The sequence below is a fragment of the Pelodiscus sinensis genome, chromosome 2 (genome assembly GCF_049634645.1).
Source record: "Pelodiscus sinensis isolate JC-2024 chromosome 2, ASM4963464v1, whole genome shotgun sequence".
Taxonomy (NCBI): Eukaryota; Metazoa; Chordata; order Testudines; family Trionychidae; genus Pelodiscus; species Pelodiscus sinensis.
This window is the reverse complement of record NC_134712.1, coordinates 78,678,736-78,686,137: the sequence shown is the minus strand read 5'-3', so window position 1 is coordinate 78,686,137 and position 7,402 is coordinate 78,678,736. Positions and strand designations below refer to the sequence as shown.

The window sequence follows — 7,402 nt, the reverse complement described above, 5'->3', positions numbered from 1 at the left end:
TTAAATAAAGATACTTAGAGACTAATTTAGCTACCTTCAATTTCACCTTGAACAGTAGCCAGAGCCAGTGTACTGAGAAAATACACAGAGTGCTCTGACTGCCTGGTATTTGTTCAGTAATAATCTTCCTACAGCATATGACTCTTGGTGAGAACTCTACCTTAAAAAGTAAATAAAAGGGTTTCTGACGGAGGGCTTACGCTGCTGATGCTGGTTAGTGTGAACCCAGGGCTGTCTGCCCCTCAGTTTAGTAATTTAATTGCAAAGTAGAACACGTTATTTGCATTGTTTCCCTCGCTCGCTGTTGTGCTGTACTTAAGAGTCTTTTCCTTTCAACCAGAGGAAGTCTCGTTATTCAATATTGTTGCTTGTGATTTGGTAGTGAAACAATTTGTGTATGTTGCTAAAGGTCAGATCAAAATGTTGCCCAAACCTCTGAAGAATAAAGGATAAGTCAGGATTGGGGGTGCTCTGGGGTGTGACAATCATAGAGAAGCGGGAGGGGTGGGGGGAGGAGCCAGTGAGAATATTTGTCTGGAACAGCAATGCAAACTTACCTTCAGTTCACATTTAAAAGCCTAGTAAATCATTACCATTTTTTATTATTTACCTGGCACAAAATCCCCAGGGGAAGGGAGGGGAAAAGAAAAACCCCATACAACTCCCAGGCCACATTCTTTCAAATATTTTGTCGCTTGCTCAGCATTTTTGCTGCCACTCAGGAAAATCTAGTGATACATATTTCATTGCTTCATTCATAGACTAGAGCGTGGGAGGTCATCTGGGCTGTAACTGCAAGAGGGAGCATTTAGCAGTGCCAGCTGAGGACTTTGAGGAGGAAGGTAATTCTCACACAGCATTCAGAAGACAAAGGTTGCATTTACACCTGGCCAGAGTGTTTAATCATCTACTATTTCCAAACATTGCAGGCTAGCAATCTGTTGCGTCCCAGATCATAAAATATATCACAAGCTAGAGCAAAGAAAACTGGGGCTGGACTGACCAGAGTTGATCTTATTGGAGATGCTTTAGGAAGGGACCTCCGATGACTGGGAAATTCTTGTCCAACCTAGCCAGACACATGGCACTTCCAGTCTTTAGGAAAACAGCGATTAATGGCAAATCTTTCTTTCAGCGTTCTTTGCCTCATCACATCAAGAAGATTTGGAAGGCATAGCAGATGGGTGGTAAAACCTGCATGCAGGATTTAAGACAGACGAGAGCAGTGTCAAGGAAATGGGTGAAATGTGTTTGTAATGCCTGGTGGAGAAGCCTCTTTAAGACTCTTTTTTTTGGGGGGGGGGGGGAAGGAGAGTCACTGTTGGGAATTTGTGATGTTAAGGGTAGATGAGTTGCATCTTTTTATGTTCCAATTGTGATACAATCTAAAGATGAATCCCATTGTCATTTTTGATAACTCGTTCAAGTCTTTTCAGTGCAAAAAAGGCACCAGTGATCCTAGTCCGGCTCTGTGGCGTGCACATATCCCTCTGACTTCCATGGGAGTTGCTTACATACAGGGGTAACAGGATAAGAGAGGCATTTTATTAAACTACATCAGTTATGCTGATGTAAACTAGCACTTGGGGTGTCTCCAGACTATAGGGTTTTGTCGACAAAAGTGGACTTTTGTCGACAAAACTATACCTGTGTCTACACTACCACCGAGTTCTGTCAACATAACGTTGACAGAACTCGGCAGTTTGTCGACGGTGGTAAACATCATTCTACAAGGAATAATGCCTTTTGTCAACAGAAGGCGTTATTGCATCTACATTGTCCTTTGTGTCTACACTCTCATGTCAACAAAGCGGCTTGCTTTGTCGACAGAACTGGATGTAGTCTAGACGCTCTTTTTCAACAGAAGCTTTGTCGACGGTATCTGTCAACAAAGCCTCTGTTGACAAAAGCCTGTAGTCTAGACGTACCCTTGGTGAAAAGTTATTTCTAGGTCTTTTTGTTGATCTTACTAAGGGGTCAAAGGCATTAAATGTTATGATGATTGACAAAGGTGATGAGAAGGGAGGGGCCTTTGCCTTACAAGATTTTACCTGTGCAAGAATTCCCACCCTTCATTTCTATGACTATTCATGTGAATAGACATGTCTGGCTTTTACCCAATAGTTGGTTGAGATATGAAAGCATTACATGCTGTAAAGCCACTAATTACATGAAAGGCTTTCTAAGAATGAAAAGATTTTGCAGTTTAGTTGTATGTTAATAGAGCTCTGTGCAGATACAAAATTTGAATCCTCATCCACATTTATATCCACAAAAATGAAGCACAGATATCCACATTGACATCTGCGAATGCATATACCCATGCATATAAAGCAGATATCCTCAAATTTGCAGGGTTCTAGAGGCAAAAATAAGCTGTTGATGCAGATACCCACAGATATAAAGCAGATATCTGCAGATTTGCTGGCCTTTATATATTAAAGCACTGACTTGCCATTTACTTCAATGGAGGCCAGGATTTTACCCTGTGCTGTTAATAGAACTTAAGCTTCTGCTTAAAGTTCAGCATGTACTAAAGTGCTTTGTTAAACTGGAACCTCAATGTATTTATCTTTCCAACAAAAATAAATGGAGGCTACAATTCTTTGCAATAGCTCATCTACATGCTGCTTCTTAGGATACATCGCTCAAAAGTACCCAACCTGTGGAAGCTTTGGATTCTTCCTTCCTCTACATTCACTCATTCTTATATGATCATTGACTAGAGGAAGCAAGGCACGTAGTTTAAAGACACATACACACACACTGAATATTTCTTCTCCCTTGATCCTTAATACCTGATAACATTGCTGGAGGCTTTGAGGTAGTCTGAAGTTGAAGTTACACTGAATTGCACAATTAAGGTCACTTTGAAAATTACACAAAACTTTGTCCCATATTTCTTGGAAAAATGTGACACACTTGCAGAAAAATATCCTGCAGCTGCCAACATCATTTCCATGCAACATGAATGGCATATTATAAAACTGTATTAGCGTTTATTATATACTAGCAGTATTTATGAAAAAATAACTGGGTCAGACAAATTTTTGGTTGGATGATTAGGTCTGAATAAGAGGAACCAATAATACTTTTCATTTCCTAATGCCTTCTGTTTGAAGATCTCAAAGTACATGCTTCCACATCAGATGAACTTACTATCAAGCCCATTGTGAGGTAGGTATCTTTTTTTATTAAAACCAGTTTACAGCTGTAGAATTTGAGTAGAGCTGGTGAATATTTTTTGGATGAAAATGTTTTTTGTCAAAATTTGCTGAGTTTCAAAATAAAATATTTTCTTGAAAAATCCTCTTGCTTCTCAATTTAAAAAAAAAAACCAGAAAATTTAATATAAACAAAAAACTAGTTTGATGTCTTAGCCTTCCGAATTATTGTTTCTCCTTTTCCTTTTCTTCTCCAACATTTTTCTCCTCCCTTCTATGTTCACTGGCAGAATAGAAAAGAGGAATAGTAAGAGACAAGGGAGAGAGTGGAGAAGGAAAAAGGAAAACCCCAAACAACAAAAATTCAAAAATGAAAATGTTCAAAATAATTTGCAAGAAAAATGTTCGAGAAAGTTGTTGAATTAATGAAAACTCATTCCTTAAATACTTTGTTGTACAGGGGCCCAGATGTGGGATATATTGAAGGATCAAACTCTCTGGGTGTGTCTAAACTATATGCCTCCGTCGACGGAGGCATGTAGATTAGCCAGATCGGCAGAGGGAAATGAAGCCGCGATTAAAATAATCGCGGCTTCATTTAAATTTAAATGGCTGCCCCGCTCTGCCGATCAGCTGTTTGTCGGCAGATCGGGGCAGTCTGGATGCGACGCGCCGACAAAGAAGCCTTTCTTGATCGGCACAGGTAAACCTGGTTTCACGAGGCATACCTGTGCCAATCAAGAAAGGCTTCTTTGTCGGCGCGTCGCATCCAGACTGCCCCGATCTGCCGACAAACAGCTGATCGGCAGAGCGGGGCAGCCATTTAAATTTAAATGAAGCCGCGATTATTTTAATCGCGGCTTCATTTCCCTCTGCCGATCTGGCTAATCTACATGCCTCCGTCGACGGAGGCATGTAGTTTAGACGTACCCTCTGTGACGTGCTCTAATCTCTCTGATCCTGCAAGTGGATCTGCTCGATGGATACTTGGCCCCAAAGAATCTCCTTTGAAATCAGTTGGGCACCATAGGAGATGTTGTTTGACTGCCTGGGCCCCATGCATGCAGAATGTTATTGTTCTGTTAATGACTACGTTTTATATACATTGTTCTTAAGCAATGGTGTTTTCCAAGTAGGCAACATCCTATATACGTAAACCAAAATACATCAATCAATACTAATAAAAAGCTGGAATCCTCCATCTATGTAGCTCTTTTAACATCTACTAAAATGTTCTTAAATCTTAAGATGCTTCCATATCAAACTGGGATATTTTACCATGTATTCAGTGGTAGCCTATAATTTCATAGAATCATAGAAGTATAGGGCTGGAAGGGACCTCAAGAGGCCCTCAAGACCAGCTTCCTATGCTGCTGCAGGGCCTAGTAAAGTAAGAGCATCCCTGACAGGTATCCAGCCTGCTCTTAAAAACCTCCTGTGATGGCAATTCCCCAGCTTCCCTTGGGAGCCTATTCCAGAGCTTCACTATCTCAATAGTTAGAAAGTTTTTCCTAATATCTAACCTAAGTCTCCCTTGCTGCAGATTAAGCCTATTGCTTCTTTAATACTCTATATATGTTCACCACTGATGAGTATCTGCTCTCTTAATTTGACTAAGAAAACCACTGGCACAAGAGCTCTAGCCCTTCACTGAAGGATGATTTGGTCACTGATAGTGTTTCTAAAATGAATATATTTGGAAAGAGCATTTTATTTTCAGTTTTCAGATAACCAGGGAAGAGGGATAGTTTTGAAATGCTGTTGTCTAGTCTACTGTTTCATGTGGTTAGTTTCCAGTAGTTGGGAAAAATAAATCAGTCTTTATCCTGGATAGTTTCTGTCTCTGTGTTTCTTGCGTCATCGTAGAAACAATATTCTGTGGTTGCCCCTTCTTGATTTGCCAGGCCTAATAAGACCTGTTTGACTTTCAGATAATCTCCAGGACAATCTTTGGCCAGTGCTCCACTTTGGTTTCTGTCCATTTCATTTTGTTCATTCCAGGTCAAATTATGCCCTGAGTCATACCTATAAAGACCAGTTGACATGAGCTTTGTGGCACAGACTGAACTGAGGGCAGAACTCTATCCCCCTGAGTTGTGTTCATTTTAATTAAAAGATAAAAAGTTGGCATGGCTAAAAGCAGCCTTGCTTCTCAGCACAGAACTTAATGGAGTTACAACCTGTTTTACAATAGCTCAGAATCTGGCATATTCTCTTGCCTTAATATCACTGAAATTTCTACTTCCATTGTCTCACAGCAAAGTACAATGGGAAAATTTGCTCTATATAACACAACCTATTAATGCATCAGTATCTCTAAGAGAAGGATAAGAAACAGATTCCCACTTATTGTAATCAGGTTCAGTAGTGAGGGGGAAAGGTTTTCGTAATGATGAAAAAATACTTTCATTGTGTCCCTTTAATCATATGAAAATGTCCTGCCCTTCATGCCAGGGGTGAAGATGGAAGTTGCTTCTGAAGGCTAATTGTTTGACGTTCAAAGGTGATACTACAAAAATAAAACACATTACAATCACATTGCAAGGAAAAGCTGTGATCTTCTCATTCCCAAGAAAAAAAAATTATACTAGGCTCAAGAAAGCAACTTTTCAAAGGCGGTGTTCTCTGCACTATGATTTGTGGATTTTTTTTCAAGGTTCTATATTTTGGTCTCCTTGATGTGGAAGAGTTAAAGCACCAAGGGATATCATTGGTAAGAAAGACCAGTTTAAAATCAGAGGCTTAGGTTTTCTGGTCTGCCTGAGTTGTGCTGATCCAAGGTCAAAGGGTGTGGGACCCAACATGATTTTATCTCACTTTAAAGTCCTGTTGTTGCTGAGGTTGAGTGGAGACCATTTTTGTACCCTGCACAACATAAAGCAGCATAAAGTCTGGTCACTAAGGTTTATTCCAGTGCCCAGGTATAGGTGGGAAGGAGAGATGACCTGGCCTTGCCTCTTTTCTAGGTTTGGGGGGATGTAGCTCCAGCTCTACACCAATGCTATACCACGCAAAGCTTGCCTTTCATGGGTTCCACCCGGGAATCCATCAAAATCTTGCTAAATGTGCTTTAGGATCTTTTGTACCACTACAACTTTGCAAAGGGCCCGTAGTGGGGCTAGAAATATGTTCCAGAATGTTAATAAACTTAAGGAATTCCAGTAAAATGTATTGTTCAAAACGATAATGGGACTGGCTAGAATATAATGCTGTTTCACATATCTCTGTCATATACTGTCATCCTTAGAATATTTCCTGGCTCAGCAGAATTGTGCTTAGCTATAATTTTTATTAAACTATTTTGTCTGAAACCTACAGAGCACCAGCGAAGGCCCCAAACCTGTAAATCAGCTGCAACTTCTAAAACAAATCATTGTGATGGAGTTTGGCCAACCTAATATTCTGTGCTCATTCATTATTTGGTTTTCACTTTCTGAGCTGATTTAAACAGACCCTGTTGTAACTGTACCAGTTGCATCCAAGATACGAGCCTGATTTATGCTTTGAAAACATGAACTATTCAGTGGCTTAGTTTACAAAGCTAAAGGGGAGTTGTTCAAGAGCGCTCTGAACTTCTGCAAACAAGAGCATTGTTTTCCTAGTAGGGCTACTAAGAGATTGTTAGTAGAAGAAATTTGGGTTATCTGGTATCTCCCAGTGGGGAAATAGGAGGTGAGTTTGGCAGAGAACAAAAGAAAAAATTATTAATAATAAATTTATTATTTATTAATAAAAATGTTTATTTTGGGGGCAACTAAGAGCTAACCAAGGATGGAGCCCCAGTGTGTTAAGCACTGTCCTAAGCCAACCTCTGAGGCACATCCATTATTATGTATACTTATTATGATAATGTAATACAATCTGATAAAAATGTTAAGAGAATGCCTCTGTTTTTTTAAGAAGATATTGTCCCTGTATGATGCCCTGAACTGAAACATTGATATTTCTTCTTCAGATATAGTAGAGTCCTTCAGCATTACAACCTCCCCCTTTCTCCACTTTACATAGTGTGCAAATATAATTTTGGTGCTTGCAAAAATACACATCAGAATTCACATAATACAAAAATTCTCAGCCTGATTCTCATTTATGGTAACACTCCTTTGTATTACCTTGGTAGCATACAGCTGTCATCTGAAGAAGTGGGTTTTGCCCACAAAAGCTCATGATACCATCTGGCTGTGTCTACATTGGCATCCCTTTCTGGAAAAGGGATGCTAATGAGACACTTTGGAATT

At 39.7% G+C, this 7,402-nt stretch overlaps 1 long non-coding RNA gene across 1 annotated transcript; it reads left to right on the top strand.

The window, feature by feature from the left end:
• Window positions 1–679: 679 nt before the first annotated feature.
• Window positions 680–3,664, top strand: LOC142826735 (uncharacterized). Its single transcript, XR_012900951.1, has 3 exons — window positions 680–842; window positions 3,123–3,177; window positions 3,625–3,664. It is a non-coding gene; the product is annotated as an uncharacterized LOC142826735 (long non-coding RNA).
• Window positions 3,665–7,402: the final 3,738 nt, after the last annotated feature.